At 43.4% G+C, this 17,273-nt stretch overlaps 1 pseudogene; it reads left to right on the top strand.

Annotated features, from left to right (window-relative positions):
* The first annotated feature begins 9,781 nt into the window (after positions 1 to 9,781).
* On the top strand, positions 9,782 to 16,903 carry LOC106583087 (complement C3-like; annotated as a pseudogene).
* Positions 16,904 to 17,273: the final 370 nt, after the last annotated feature.

The following is a 17,273-nucleotide window of genomic DNA, read 5'->3' as shown; positions in this document are numbered from 1 at the left end:
AGAAGTGTTTGCCAATTTAAACGGCACATCTCACAAACAACACCTCTCACAAGCCACTTCAAATGTTGTTTCCGTAACACCAACTCCCTCAGAGACAGAGCACATCACAAAGAAGTTTCTAATGTTAGGTCTTATAAAATGTTGTAAAAGTGACACCTCTTCAATTCACACCCTGTAAAGATAACTGAATAGATCAATGGACACTACTGTGTGGTCCTGTAGTTTACGTTGCTGGAGTGGAGCTCGACCTGCAACTGTAACCAAGGAGACATTAGTTTCAGCTGACTGGAGTTGTTTACAGTAGTTGCCCCAGGCCTCTCCATGGCACTAAGTGGAAACTGTCATCCTTCAAGTGAGACATCGCCCTCCCTATCTCTTTCTTGCCTGAGGCGACCGAGGTGCACCCCCTGAAGACTTCTTCAGCATTTGATAGGTCACATTTTCCTAACTGAACTACAAGGTATTAACAAAATACAGATGCCTATTTGAGAGAGGAAGAGTGTAAGGCAAAAAAGATCATGACACTGCAGAACATTTTCCAAAGGGCTTTCAGTTGGTAAGAAAAAAATAGAAGACCTGTTATGAATGAGGATGTTGGACTAGATAGACCAATTGTGTTCCCATTTCATTTTGAATGCAATTTGCTGTAACTTGATGACTGAATCAAAATGTGCAGCGTTGTTTAATGGGGTAATTGAAATCTGTCAGACAGAAAAGCTATTGTGTAAGTGTAAATTTGTTTACATCTGAAATACAGGTATTTTGCCAACAGTTAGCCTGCAAAAATCTTTTAATAGAAATTGGCTGCAAAAGTATATTGTGTTTGTGATCCTTCTAGTATTGCACGCAGAGGATTAAAATTCAACACAGCACCATTTAGTTTATCAGAATAATGTGTACTATACACTCGCTGTCTCATTAAACACACTTAAAAAATACTTCAGCAGACACACACAAACCACTTCTGTTGGCTGGTGAAGAGAAAATAAACATGATGGTTCTGGTTTGTAATTGTCAAGCAGCAAAACAATAGCATTAATCAACCTAATATTGCTGAGTGGGACAGGAAAGACAGAAAAGAATCAGCAGGGAGCAGCAGTGACTCATACACTCTGAAAGTGCAAAAACACACATTTAAATCTGCTATTTCTACATCCATTTCAAGATATTCAAGATATATACAAATGGATTATTGAAGAATATAACTTGTAAATGCCTCAGGAGCTTAGTTCAACTGTTTTACCACACCAGAACGCAAAATATAAGCATGTAAACAAACTAATCGTAAACAAACACTGCATAGCCTGAAAATATAGTTAAAACGATCATTTTGATCTTATGGATGGTCAATCCTTGCATCCATAGCTCTGTCTATGAATTTGAGAGTGATTACATATCTCCAGCCCCTTCCCTAAGCTATTTACCAGTCCAGTGGTGGGGTAACTGCTTGGTTAATGTTGGAACTGCAAATTGCTTTATATTTTCGCAAAAAACAATTACATAGATTTTGTGATTGTTGATGGCACTACAAGCTCTTGACCAGTATAGCTGATAGAGATAACATTATAGTCTGGGATAGATTTTTTTTTAAATGGTGTATATCTTCTCAGGTGCACAAGGGTCTTTAAGGACAGCAGGGCAGGGGAACGTGAAGTGAAAGAAAAATTTGCTTTGGTTAGGAATTCTCATGAACAATCATCGGACGCAAAGCCAGTTCCTGTCTAGGTAGCAGTCGATATGGAGCATGAAGAGTAAGACAAACATTATAAATAGGATCAGCAGATACACTGCTAACACCAGACGTAAGGTCAGTTTTGCATTTTCTCACCCTAATGGTGAAGGTTAGAATTGTGGGAGTGTAAGCTGATCCTAGACCGCACTGGTGTCTACTTACTTCTATGGGACTTTCTGTCAGTTTTCATCAGCCAACCATCTTAACTTCCATAAACAAATTCCTAATCCTCTAGACCAGGGATTCCCAAACACTGAGACCCCTTCCAGAAAAGTTTGCAGGTTTAAAGCTTATTTCATGCGAATCTACACATTTTGTAAATGGGTGCAGAGAAATTGTTGCAGTTTTAAAGCTCATTGTCTTGCAATGCCATGTCTTACACTTATGTATGTTACTCAAACATTACAACAAAATGGATGGGCCAAAAAATCTAGCAAAAATGTATACTAAAGCCGGACTTTAGTCAGCTGAACCACAGCACACACAACTGTCCTGAAATGAAATCGAGCTATGGGCCATCTGTTGAAATTCATACTCAGAAGAGGCCATGCCGCTTACATACCCTCCAGTCTACATCATATCTCACATTGATGCATCGCCATCGCTGCTTCCACTAAATCCCATCCAGTTATGCAAGAAATGTGGAGAAGGAACCAAAAGTATTCACTTTGGTGATCTATTCTTTTAATCCTGGAGGTCGTCCGACCCTGGGCCGCGAGAGCCAAAGCAACCCATCTGGCTTTGATTCCGCACCACATTTGGTTACTTAACTAAAGATAATCATATAATTATTTCCCACAGGCCTACTGCTTAGAATAGAGCCTGTACAAAAAGCCTAATAAGGTAGCCATTCGTATCAGATTTTGTGTTATTAACATCCCCCGCCCCCCCATCTGTCCGTCAAAGTGGTCCGGTCCAATTATCACCTCGTTTGGCAGTTGGTGCTGTGGAGGCCATAGAGCCTTGGCGTTCAGGGTTTGATGAAGGCATTCAAAATGTTCAGTTCAGAGTCTTAGCTACAGTGTGTACCGGTGCGGTTATACCAAACAACCGCTGTTTCTCTACACATGGCCAGAGATAGGGAGGGAGGGATGGAGCAGAGGGATGGGGATCAAAGGGGAATCAGACTCATAGGAAGGGATTTATTCTTCCATCCCCTACCCAGATGAAAACAGTTCATGTCTCCTGCACTTCTGAAATGAAACAACCCAATGAGGAGCGAATGAGGTTCAGGGTGCTATTTGCATACAACCGAAAAAGAGACCAACATTTTTCTCTCTCTCTTGTCCCCATAGCTATGCCATTGCCGCGAGGCGAAACTGAACTGTAAGACACAATAACCACTGCTGTGCCGCTGTTTTGGAAAGGAAAATACTTTCTTTTCCATTTTCTTCTAATTTTCGCTTGACGTTTTTTGAATGTGAAAAAAAATGGTGGTCTCATTTTATACAATTTCCGAATACTGCCAGGGAAAATGCTTGGTTTGAATAGACCCACTGTTCTGCTCTGCTTGGATCTGTTCTATGCACAGTCTCACTCCCACTAGGAGTCTGTGATGCTGGCTCCATGAGCTCTACTCTTGTGGCTCTTGGGCACAGTCCAAAATTAAGTTAAGCAGCATTACCCCCTTTCCTCACCTCTGCTCCATGGTGTAGACACATGTACTGTAAACGCACTCTCCGTGACACACATTCTGTATAGTGCAGACAGAAATGTTCACATGCACACACTCACTACCCCTACACGTACATGCATACCCACACCCAAACGCGTGCACATACAAGTAAGCGCCAATGCACACACAGACAGAGACAGATAGACAGACACACAGACACACATTACAGACACACATATTCAAGTTTACCCTCACTGTATACATTTGCATGTAAACTTACTTCCACACACTTAAAAACATCGTTTTGACAGCACCAATCCTTAGACGGGCGACCATCCAGGGGCCAGATCGAGAGGGCAAGTTTTCTATCAACGAGACAGAGGGCTCAAAGGCTCTTAGCCTTCACAGAGTAGCTGTGCCGACGTGACACCATTGTAATCTCGCCAGGCACTCTTAAAATCTTTCCTCTCATAAATGGCTTTAAGGTCTGAACGATGAAATAGTATACTCTACATCTGGTTCAATCTAAGGCCAGATATACAGTATTTTACCTTTTTTTTTATTTGTCTCTATCACATACACATACGCTGGCACACACACACACACACACACACACACACACACACACACTGCTTTCTTTTTCAATTACCTCGAAGCAACACCAAATCACGGGCAACACCATGCTAAACTTCCATTCCCATTAACTCTGATTCATAGATCCCATAGCTACATCCCATACCTTTGAGTCATCATGGCCATTGTATATTATATTAATTCAACCACACAGCCAAGCCTTGGTTCTTTATAGACTACCACACACAATCATGCACTGAACCACACACAGTACTCTTTGTCAGCAACATCCCACACATGTAACTACGCACTAACAACATCTGCACTCCACAGCTGAGTCATACTGCTAGCTTAACCATCTGAGTAGAACTGGAAGATCTGGCAATGAAGATGTTGAAGAACACAACACTACATGAATCTGGTCTTCCTCCAGTTTGCATAATGTTAGACTAACGTTACCCCAGTCCCTTGATCCTACTAAAAGACAAGATGTTGCGCAAGTTGGACATCTCTCTGGTTTCACAATCATCTTTATGCAGGCTGATAATTCTTTACACTATTGATATGGAGAGTTTTACTACCATCACATGCAAAGATGTTTGGCTTTGCATGGGTATGTTGTATTACAGATGTAGGATATTAATTTGATCACCCTTTGCAGGAAAACTTTCATGCGATGCAGGAAATGTAAAGCTTGTATTGTATTTGACGTTTAAAAAGACTTCCGAAGTTTGTAATTTCCACTTTGAAATTTCAGACTTCATTTTCCCTTATGAAAAATGTATCAACCCCTACAAAAATGTCCATTAATTATAATCCACGTAATAATTCACATTTCCAGTTGCTGCATGATTATTTTCCTGCTGTTGTTAACTGGCTCAAATTAAGATCCTACATCTGTATTATGTGACTGCCCTGGAGATACAGTTGGTGGACTTGTAGATTACAGGCCGGTTCTCATCCATTCTCTCCAGTCTGACTTCCTGAGTCCCAATGCCTGTGGAGATTGCCTCTCCCTATAGAATACTGATTTGGTGCCTCTTTCACACCAGATGAGGAACACATGTCTAGAAATCCGGTCGTTCTCTCTTCCCAGTTCTTTTCTCCCTATCTTTTTATGGAAAAGACAAACAGATGACAGAAAAGAACAAATATATTTTGTGCAGAGGGAGGAGCATTCTCCCATGGTCATTTTAATAGGCTCCTGGACAGAACGAGGCCCATGAACTTAAACTTAAGCAGGTTTTATTGATTTTGGTACAAGGTGCCATGTGAGTGGCAATGGCCTGAAATGGCCTGCTCTTAGTATTGCCCTGCTGAGCCTGGTCCTTTAGAATGACAAATGACCTTAAGACTTCCAGTACGGTGGTCCTTGTTGACCTTTTCACGTGCAGTAGTCTGTTGCCACAAGATATTCTCACCAGTATACATTACAAGTTGTCTATTAAAGAGCACTTTTTTCTCTTTCTATAATTTATTCAACCTTTATTTAGCCAGGCGAGTTGGTTAAATACTTTTTTTTAAGTTAAAGGGATACTTCGGAATTTTGGCAATGAGGCCTTTTATCTAATTCCCCAGAGTCAGATGAACTCGTGGATACCATTTTTATGTCTCTGTGTGCAGTTTGAAGGAAGATGCTACAGCTAGCGCAATTGCTAACTAGCATTAGCACAATGACTGAAAGTCTATGGGTATATGCTAGCATGCTAGTAGATACCCATAGACTTCCCGTTTTACGCTAACAGTAATTAGCATTGGATCGCAAAACTACCTCTAACTTCATACTGGACACAGAGACGTAAAACTCTGGGGAAGTAGATAAAAGGCCTCATTGCCAAAATCCTGAAGTATCTCTTTAAGTCGATCAAAAAGCATTGATGGTGTTTGGGTGGTAGATCAACAAGTGAGACGTTTCCAAGAAGGCAGAAGGATGGGGAGAGTGGAATGCTGTGACCCAAAACGGTAGACAGTTTGTGTGCTATGTCTTTCCATAATTGTAGGTTAGGTGGACAGTGTCATGTGGTGTGAAAGAACAAATTCTTATTTACAATGACAGTATGGCTAAACTGTTCAAGTCTCCTACAACTCAAGCAGGATCCAACACAGATGAGACAACAACATCACTTTCATAACCTGTAATCAAACCCCCTCTGTTTTCTCCAGATTGATCTCTTTTGTTATTCAGTTGGTGTTTGTTACATAAGGGGAACCAGATCCACTTGGGAACACATTGTGCTGCTCCTCTGTATGTCTGATATCAACTACCCCACTTCTCCTGAACAGTGTGTCCTATCCGGTTACAACCCTACTTTACTATATTTACAGACGATCTTCCTAACATCAAGACCAATAGGCCATGCCAAAGGCCACATGTGTAATGTGTGTGTTCTATGTGTGTATCAGTGGAGGCTGGTGGGCGGAGCTGTAGGAGGACGGGCTCATTGTAATGGCTGAAATGGAATCAAAGCTGGAATGAAGTCAAACGTGGTTTCCATATGTTTGATATCGTTCCACTTATTCCATTCCAGCTAATACAATGAGTATGTCCTCCTATAGCGCCTCCCACCAGCCTCCACTAGTGTGTATATGTGTGTATGTCTGTTCATATGTGAATGCATGATGCAGCGTGTATGTGTGTGTGCATGTGTGTATGAATGTGTGTATTTGTATCCCATCCTTCCATGCTTATCACCCAGCTTGGCAGCACAAGAGGCTTCTCGACGATTCAATTGAACTAAATCAAGTCCAGACAGCCAGGCAGCAAGAGGGTCCACAACATCCAATGCCAACCAAACTGCTTTATTAATGCCAACCATCAGCAGCTATTTATTAGCTTGGCAAATTTAGCAGTAGAACAGCTCCACTTTAAACCGTAGGAGTCTGGAGCCTATTTGTGATGCAAATGTTCTGCTCACAACTTCTAGGCAGTATACAGCATCCATATTAGGGTCCCTGTATTGCTTCCAATGTGGGTGATCAAAAGAAGTCAGTTGGAATATTTTGAACCTGTAAGTACATCTGTGATAATACTGAGCCAGACACAACAAAATGAGAAAATAAAAAGGAGGATGGTGCTGAGAGAAGTAGGGGGGAAAAAGCTGAAGTATGAGGGGTTGCTGACTGCTGATGGCATTTCTATGAAAACACAAGCTTCATGGAATGTATACTTTTCCCAATGTATACTTACTAGTGTATCCTAAAGAAGAAGGCCTGCAATTCTTAGCCCTGTGGGGAAACTTGACTTGTCTCCCCAGGACTCGTCACCTCTGTGGGTTTACAGCCTGCCCTGAAACGGTTTATTTTTAATTAAGTGGGGCCCGCCAACTTGGGGGAGTAAAATGGACCAAGGGGTACTGTCTAGATATGGATGGGATCCATTGACAAGCTTTACTAGGTTGCCATCTGAGGCACTTTGGTGGTTCAATTCTCTACCATTGGATTTGGACTCCACCTCATAGATTTAAAAGCATTGGAATGGTGTGAGCATGGGTTAGAGAAGGTTCCACCATATTTCCTACACCAATTGCATGCATTTAAATTGACTCAAGAGGGTTAAGGGAGCAGGACATTTTGGAAGCAATTGAGAAAATCTGTGTTGTTGATCTTAACACGTATTGATGGTTTAAAGGTGCACTATGCAGAAATCGCTCCTCCATTTCCTGGTTGCTAAAATGCTAATAGTTTGCCGAATTTCAGTTTGTGACAAAACAACCAAGTATAGCGTAGAGAATCATTGCACCATCTAAATATATTTTCCATAACCAAACATATTGTATTTTCAGCTGTTTGAAGCTGGTGTTCAAAACCGAAAGTAAAAAACAAAACTTAAGCACAGGAAGCATAAAAATAGCGCACATCGAACAGATCTACCGCTTCTTAGAATTGCTTTCAATGAGAATGACAGATCTATAACTCACATTTCTATGTGGATTTGGTCACATATTAAAACTAATATGATCACTCTCTGGAAAGATGAGACTCTCACGAACACAATGGTTTTGCGGTACCAGTTTAAAAAATGAATGGAAGTATGGAGGTAGATTTGTGCCTACCCAATAAAAGGGGTTAAATACGTATCTCCTAGAGTTTTAAGAAATGGGCTATAGTAGTAAAGGCCCAATTCAATATCTAAAGGGATCCTAAAATTTAAGAGCTATTTAAGAAAGATTTCTTTTACACATATTTAACCCCATTTTTTGGGTCGGCACAGAACCAACTCTATACTTCCATACATTTTTTTTAACTGGTACCGGTCACCTTCAGACGAGTCCCGTGATAGTTGTCGCAGAGCAAAACAGAGACCACCGTCTTGTTCGTGAGAGTCTCATCTTTCCATAGAGACAGACACTTCAAAACCTTATTACATATGATAAAAAATGTTACTGTCTTTTTTGCCATTTATAAATGTGTTATTCAATTCATTTCTATGAGCTATAGTAGTAAAGGCCCCCCCAACGGCTTAGACTTTTAGAGGTTAACGAGAGATCCCCTCAAGATAGAACTGTGGCTAACATAAGCCCTTCATGTTTTTGTTTCTTGATTTGAAACAGGCCTTCTGAAGGCTGTAACTTTGGCAAACATGGAGTCCAACTAATATAGACTGAAATCTAAACTGTTATGCTTCGTGAAACAATGAGTTTCAGGCTACTAACAGTCCATCTATTTGCAAAAATGTCTAAAAACATGTTTTCCCCTTGTCATTGCGGGGTATTGTGTTTAGATGGGTGAGAATTGTCTTTTTTCATTCAGGCTGTAAAGCAACAAAATGTGGAATAAGTCAAGGGGTATGAATACTTTCTGAAGGCCCGGTAGTTAATTATAGTTGCCTTGGTGAGTAACCCCCACACATCAGACTTTGCCGGCTTGTTTTCAGCTAGTTGTTCAGCGTTAGTTGATTGCAATATGCTGACTGACTGACTGACTGACTGACTGTGTGTGTGTGTGTGTGTGTGTGTGTGTGTGTGTGTCTTTAAGGAATACCTGGTATAGGATAAAGTAATCCTTCTAACCCCCCCCCCCCCAAAAAAAAAAAAAGATATAGATGTACTATTGTAAAGTGGTTGTTCCACTGGATATCATAAGGTGAATGCACCAATATTTGTAAGTCGCTCTGGATAAGAGCGTCTGCTAAATGACGTAAATGTGTGTATGTGCGTGCGTGCATGTGCGCACAGTGAGATGCCCTGAGCTCTCTATTGTAATGGGGGTGTTGATGTTGTGTTGACACACACCGACTCATTATGAGATGCACTGAGCTCTCTATTGTAATGGGGGTGTTGATGTTGTGTTGACACACACCGACTCATTATGAGATGCACTGAGCTCTCTATTGTAATGGGGGTGTTGATGTTGTGTTGGCACACACCGACTCATTATGAGATGCACTGAGCTCTCCTTGGCATTCATGGTGTTTCTGTTGTTTTGACAGTGACTGTATCACACATGACCTGTTGACTTGTCTTGAAACCAGATCTGAACTAATGGAGTTAGCTAGCTTCGGCTTTGATAATAGCACTTCCATGTGCTGATTAATAATATATATTTATATTAATATATATTTTTGCAATTTTGTTTTATTAAGTTGTTTGTTTCAGTGGTTTAACGTAAATCACAGAAGTTCCACAGGTCCAGTACATTTCCAACCTGTATATCTCTCTGATAGATTTTGTGCTGTTTGTTTTGCTTAACAGTGAACTTTCCAACTACCGTTATCAGGACCGCTGGTTTCCCAACTCTACTGCTGGGAAGTAACACACCCCCCCGGGGGAGTCACCCCTGGAAATCCTCCCACAGAATGAGCTAACACTAGACAGGATAAAAGCCAGGGTTGGAGAGTGAAGGCACTATTACAGACCCAAAATCAGTGGTGGAGATGTGGGTCGGCAACTTGCTGTGTCTGGCCACTCTGGCTGTAGCCCTCTCCTTACCTACCTTATCTGATGGAGCTGCTCTACAAGTGTTGTCAGCTCCTAACCTGCTTCGTGTGGGCAGTAATGAGAACATCTTTGTGGAGTCTCAAGACCATATAGGAGGTCCCCTGGATGTTAAGATCATGGTGAAAAACCACCCTACGCAGAGCAAAGAGCTGGTCTCTAAATCAGTGGTTCTGAATCAAGCAAACAACTTCCAGGCTATGACACAACTGGTCATCCCAGAGGGGGACCACTTTGTGGATGACCCCAAGCAGAAGCAGTATGTGGTCCTGCAGGCCCAGTTCCCTGACCGCCTCCTGGAGAAGGTTGTCCTGGTCTCCTTCCAGTCTGGATACATCTTCATCCAGACTGACAAGACCATTTACACACCGGCCAGCACCGTCTACTACAGAGTGTTCTCTATGAGTCCTGGCCTGGAGCCTCTGACCAGGGAGATATTTCAGGACAAAGAAGTTGCCAAAAACAAAGAGATCGCAGGCTCTGTGGAGATCATGACTCCTGAAAACATCACTATCTTCAGGGAGATCATCAACCCAGATAAGGGAGTCAAATCTGGACAGTTCATTCTCCCTGCGATCGTCAGTTTCGGGACATGGCATGTGGTCACGAGGTTCCAGAGCACTCCTCAGATGACCTTCTCATCTGACTTTGAGGTCAAGGAGTATGTTCTGCCCAGCTTCGAGGTTAGTCTGACCCCAGGTAAAGCCTTCTTCTACATCGATGACAAAGACCTGACCGTTGACATCACTGCCAGGTATCTATACGGTAAGGAAGTGACAGGGACAGGCTATGTGGTGTTTGGTGTCATCACAACAGAGAACGAAAAAAAGAGCTTCCCCGCCTCTCTGCAGAGAGTAGAGATCAGTGAAGGTAAAGGAGTGGCTTGTCTGAAAAAGGAACACATCACATAGACTTTCCCCAACATCAATGATCTGGTCAAACAGTCCATCTTCATATCAGTCAGTGTGTTAACAGAGGGTGGGGGTGAGATGGTAGAGGCAGAGAAGAGAGGGATCCAGATCGTCACTTCGCCATACACCATCCTCTTCAAGAGAACTCCCAAATACTTCAAACCTGGCATGCCCTTTGATGTCTCGGTTTACATTACGAATCCCGACAACTCTCCAGCCAATGGAGTGGCGATTGAGGTGGCTCCAGATAATGCTAAAGGGGTGACCAGGGCTAATGGCTTTGCCAAAGTTACACTTAACACTGTGGCATCAGCCAAAGAACTGCCAATCACTGTGAAGACCAAGGACCCGGATATCCTCCACACCAGACAGGCGGAGGCCACCATGAAGGCTCTCCCCTACAGGACTTCCACCGGGAACTTCCTCCATGTTGGGGTTGACTCTAATGAGCTGAAAATAGGAGACCCCATTAAGATCAATCTGAACCTGGGACCCCTCGCCATACAAAACTATGACCTTACATACATGTTCCTGAGTAGAGGTCAGCTGGTGAAAGTGGGCAGATTCAGAAGACAGGGCAATGCACTGGTGACACTGTCAGTGCCCGTCTCCAAGGAAATGCTTCCGTCGTTCCGCATCATAGCGTACTACCATGTGGGAACAGATGACCTGGTGGCAGACTCTGTCTGGGTTGACGTCAAGGTCTCCTGCATGGGCTCACTGAAAGTGACGTCGACCAGGCCCAAGGCATCCTATGAGCCTCGTAAGGCTTTCAGTCTGACCATCACTGGAGACCCGGGAGCTAAAGTAGGACTGGTGGCTGTAGACAAGGGAGTCTACGTTCTCAACAACAAACACCGTCTCACACAGACCAAGATCTGGGACACCATAGAGAAGCATGATACAGGCTGTACAGCTGGAGGGGGAGCAGACAATATGGGGGTGTTCTACGATGCTGGTCTGGTATTTGAGACCAACACCGCTAAAGGGACTGTGATCAGAACAGACCCTGGCTGTCCTGTTAGTTCCAGGCGGAGACGAGCAGTGACCATCAGTGACGTCATCACTACTATGGCCAGTAAGTACAATGGTCTGGCCAAGGAGTGTTGTGTGGATGGGATGAGAGACAACACCATGGGGTACACCTGTGACAGACGGGCCCAGTACATCATAGATGGGGATGTCTGCATCCAAGCCTTCCTCGTCTGCTGCAATGAGATGGCCACAAAAAAGGATGAATTCAAACAGGATGCACTGCTGCTCTCACGCAGTGAGGAGGAGGATGATGATGCTTTCATGCGGTCTGAAGACATTGTGTCTCGTAGTCAGTTCCCTGAGAGCTGGATGTGGGAAGACACTAATCTTCCTGAATGCCCCGCCCAAGATAAGCACTGTGAGACCACGTCTATAATAAAGAACAACTTCCTGAAAGATTCCATCACAACCTGGCAGATAACAGCCATCAGCCTGTCTAAAACACATAGTATCTGTGTGGCAGATCCGTTTGAGATGATAGTTCTAAAGGAGTTCTTCATTGACCTAAAGCTGCCCTACTCAGCTGTCCGCAACGAACAGCTGGAGGTCAAAGCAATCCTCCACAACTACAGCGACGACCCCATCACTGTGCGTGTTGAGCTGATGGAGAATGGTGAGGTGTGCAGCTCGGCAAGCAAGAAGGGTAAGTACAAGCAGGAAGTGAACATGGACCCCATGTCCACCCGGGTTGTCCCTTATGTCATCATCCCTATGAAGCTGGGTCTGCACTCCATTGAGGTCAAGGCATCTGTGAAAAACTCTGGCAGCAATGACGGGGTGAAGAGAGATCTGCGCGTTGTGGCTGAGGGAGTGCTGGTCAAGAAGGAAAACAACGTACTCCTGAACCCGGTTAACCTGTTAGGGCTAGGGGGCAGTATTTGCACGGCTGGATAAAAAAAATGTACCCGATTTAATCTGGTTACTAATCCTACCCAGTAACTAGAATATGCATATACTTATTATATATGGATAGAAAACACCCTAAAGTTTCTAAAACTGTTTGAATGGTGTCTGTGAGTATAACAGAACTCATTTGGCAGGCAAAACCCTGAGACAGATTCTGACAGGAAGTGGATACCTGATGTGTTGTATTACCTTTAAACCTATGCCATTGAAAAACACAGGGGCTGAGGAATATTTTGGCACTTCCTATTGCTTCCACTAGATGTCACCAGCCTTTACAAAGTGTTTTGAGTCTTCTGGAGGGAGATCTGACCGAACAAGAGCCATGGAACGATGATGGCCCATTAGACACCTGGCGCGCTAGGTCATGCTGGGTACCCTCGTTCCAATACGTTTTAAAAGATTTTGCATTCGTCCACCTTGAATTTTATTCATGTTCTGGTTAAAAAAGGCCCTAATGATTTATGCTATACAACGTTTGACATGTTTGAACGAACGTAAATATATTTTTTCCCCTCGTTCATGAAGTGAAGTCCGGCGGGCTTAGATCATGTGCTAACAAGACGGAGATTTTTGGACATAAATGATGAGCTTTTTTGAACAAAACTACATTCGTTATGGACCTGTGATACCTGGAAGTGACATCTGATGAAGAGAATCAAAGGTAATGGATTATTTACATAGTATTTTCGATTTTAGATCTCCCCAACATGGCGGCTAGTCTGTATTGCAACGCGTATTTTTCTGGGCGCAGTGCTCAGATTATTGCAAAGTGTGATTTCCCAGTAAGGTTATTTTTAAATCTGGCAAGTTGATTGCGTTCAAGAGATGTAAATCTATAATTCTTTAAATGACAATATAATATTTTACCAATGTTTTCTAATTTTAATTATTTAATTTGTGGTGCTGACTTGAATGCCGGTTATTGGAGGGAAACGATTTCCTGAACATCAACGCCACAGTAAAACGCTGTTTTTGGATATAAATATGAACTTGATAGAACTAAAAATGCATGCATTGTCTAACATAATGTCCTAGGAGTGTCATCTGTTGGAGATTGTAAAAGGTTAGTGCATAATTTTAGCTGATTTTATGGTTTTGGTGACGCCTGTCTTTGAATTGGCACAACATTACACACAACTCTTGTAAATGTACTGTCCTAACATACTCTAAATTTATGCTTTCGCCGTAAAACCTTTTTGAAATCGGAAAACGTGGTTAGATTAAGGAGATGTTTATCTTTCAAAGGGTGTAAAATAGTTGTATGAATGAAAAATTTGAATTTTGACATTTATTTGGATTCAAATTTGCCGCTCTTGAAATGCACCTTCTGTTGATGGAGTGCACCACGGGTGGGACGCTTGCGTCCCACCTAGCCCATAGAGGTTAAACATGGTGGTGAGCAGACGGCACACATACCCAGTGGAGTGCCCCGGAACCAGGTGCCTAACTCTGATGCTGACACACTGATCAGTGTGACAGGTGGAGAGCAGACCAGTGTGCTGGTGGAGCAGGCCATCAGTGGAGACTCTCTGGGCAATCTGATAGTTCAGCCAGTCGGATGTGGGGAACAGAACATGATCTACATGACCCTGCCTGTCATTGCTACACACTACCTGGACAACACCAAAAAGTGGGAGGATATTGGCCTGGACAGACGGAACACAGCCATCAAGTACATCAACATTGGTTACCAACGTGAGCTGGCCTACCGTAAAGAAGATGGCTCCTACGCTGCCTGGATCCACACAAAGAGCAGCACCTGGCTGACAGCGTACGTAGTCAAGGTGTTTGCCATGTCCAGTACATTGATCAGTGTTCAGGAAAAAGTGCTGTGTAGTGCTGTCAAGTGGCTGATCCTGAACACACAACAGCCAGACGGCATCTTCAATGAGTTTGCTCCTGTCTATCACTCAGAGATGACGGGTAACGTGAGGGGGTCGGACAGTGACGCATCTATGACAGCCTTTGTTCTCATCGCCATGCAGGAAGCAAGCTCACTGTGTGAGCAGTCTGTCAACAGCCTACCAGGCAGTATGGATAAGGCAGTAGTGTACCTCGAGAAGCGTCTTCCCCACCTCACGAACCCCTATGCTGTAGCTATGACTTCCTATGCTCTGGCCAATGCAGGGAAACTCAAAAAGGAGACCCTACTGAAGTTCGCCTCTCCACAGCTGGACCACTGGCCAGTCCCAGGTGGTCACCAGTACACGCTGGAGGCCACGTCGTATGCCCTGCTTGCCCTAGTCAAGGTGAAGGCCTTCGAAGAGGCCGGCCCAATAGTCAGGTGGCTTAACAAGCAGAAGAAAGTGGGAGGGGGATACGGATCTACACAGTCCACCATCATGGTGTTCCAGGCTGTGGCTGAGTATTGGAGCCACATTAAGGACCTGAAAGACATTGACTTGAACATCAACCTAGAGGTGGCCGGCAGGGCATCAGTCACCAAGTGGTCCATAAACAACAAGAACCAGTTCCACACTCGTACAGACAAGGTCAACTCCATAGACAAGGACTTGACAGTAAAAGCCTCAGGAAATGGTGAGGCGACCTTGTCGGTGGTGACACTATACTATGCCCTGCCAGAGGAGAAGGACAGTGACTGTGAAAGCTTTGACCTCTCTGTCACCCTCACTAAGATGGACAAAACAAGCCATGAGGATGCTAAAGAGTCATTTATGCTCACTATTGAGGTGTTGTATCGTAACTCAGAGAGAGATGCGACCATGTCTATCCTGGACATCGGCTTGCTGACCGGCTTCATCGTAGACACAGATGATCTGAAAAAGTTGTCCAAGGGGAGGGAGCGCTACATAGAGAAGTTTGAGATGGACAAAGTTCTGTCTGAAAGAGGATCTCTCATCCTCTATCTGGACAAGGTGTCCCATAAGCTGGCAGACAGAATATCCTTTAAGATTCACAGAGTACAGGAAGTAGGAGTTCTACAGCCTGCTGCCATCTCTGTATACGAATACTACAACCAAAAGCACTGTGTGAAGTTCTACCACCCAGAGAGGGAGGGTGGTACTCTGAGCAGACTGTGTCTTGGAGATGTGTGCTGAAGAGAGCTGCAGTATGCAGAAGAAAGATGAGCCAGATGTCAACCGCATAGACAAAGCCTGCGGTGCGGGACTGGATTACGTTTACAAAGCTACGGTGGTGGACTCTAAGCTGACAACACACACAGATACTTACACCATGAAGATCGATGACGTCGTCAAGCCAGGTACTGATGAGGTAATAGTGGGAAGGAATCGTGACTTCATGGCACTATCTTACTGCAGAGAGGCTCTGGGTCTAAAGCAGGGGAAAACATACATGATTATGGGGAAGTCTGAAGACCTGCACAGAGTGGAGGAAAAAGGACTTTTGCAGTACAAGTATGTCCTAGGAGAACAGACATGGATAGAGTACTGGCCCTCACAACAAGAGTGCACGTCCAGAGACTACAGAATAGTCTGTCTGGGCATCGACAAGTTCATTAACCAGATCACAACTTTCGGCTGCCCTGTTTAGTTTCTCTTCTTGTTTTGTTAAATTTACATTTTTGTAACATTTCAATCCAGGTTGCATGCCCTGTCATAACTCATTGTAACCTAGAGAGTGTATGGCAATGAGTTTGACCACTTGGAATATATTCTGAAACTGACCAGTAAATTAAGTACACTGTGCACAATAAATCTGTTTGGGAAAGAAAAGGTTTTTCTTAAAAGTTAACCTATGATGATGACCACTGCAAATGACACACTTACACATACATTTATATGTGCCATTTGCTGTCATCATCGTCATAGACTACTATGCCATAGTTACATTTTATATGCCTTTATTTTAGCACTAAAATGACCCCTGCCTGCTGTAATAAACACGAAAGAAATGCATTAAAAAAATGTCTTGTCTCATTCCTTTGTGTGCGTACCACTAGTCATTTTGTGGATTTAATTGTTTTTTGGTTTTAAACACCAAATCAAAGACTACTTCAGTTTAAGGTTGAGTGGGATGATAACTGTTTTTGTTCTCATTCTGGTCCATATGGTAAATCAGTACAGTGCATCTTTCAAATCAAATCAAATCAAATGTATTTATATAGCCCTTCTTACATCAGCTGATATCTCAAAGTGCTGTACAGAAACCCAACCTAAAACCCCAAACAGCAAGCAATGCAGGTGTAGAAGCACAGTGGCTAGGAAAAAATCCCTAGAAAGACCAAAACCTAGGAAGAAACCTAGAGAGAAACCAGGCTATGAGGGGTGGCCAATCCTCTTCTGGCTGTGCTGGGTGGAGATTTTAACAGAACATGGCCAAGATGTTCAAATGTTCATAAATGACCAGCATGGTCAAATAATAATAATCACAGTAGTTGTCGACAGTGCAACAAGTCAGCACCTCAAGAGTAAATGTCTCTTGGCTTTTCATAGCCGATCATTGAGAGTATCTCTACCGCTCCTACTGTCTCTAGAGAGTTGAAAACAGCAGGTCTGGGACAGGTAGCACGTCCGGTGAACAGGTCAGGGTTCCATAGCCGCAGGCAGAACAGTTGAAACTGGAACAGCAGCACGGCCAAGTGAACT

The sequence above is a fragment of the Salmo salar genome, chromosome 02, assembly GCF_965601325.2.
Source record: "Salmo salar chromosome 02, fSalSal1, whole genome shotgun sequence".
Lineage (NCBI taxonomy): Eukaryota > Metazoa > Chordata > Actinopteri > Salmoniformes > Salmonidae > Salmo > Salmo salar.
This window is presented reverse-complemented; position numbering and strand designations above follow the sequence as displayed.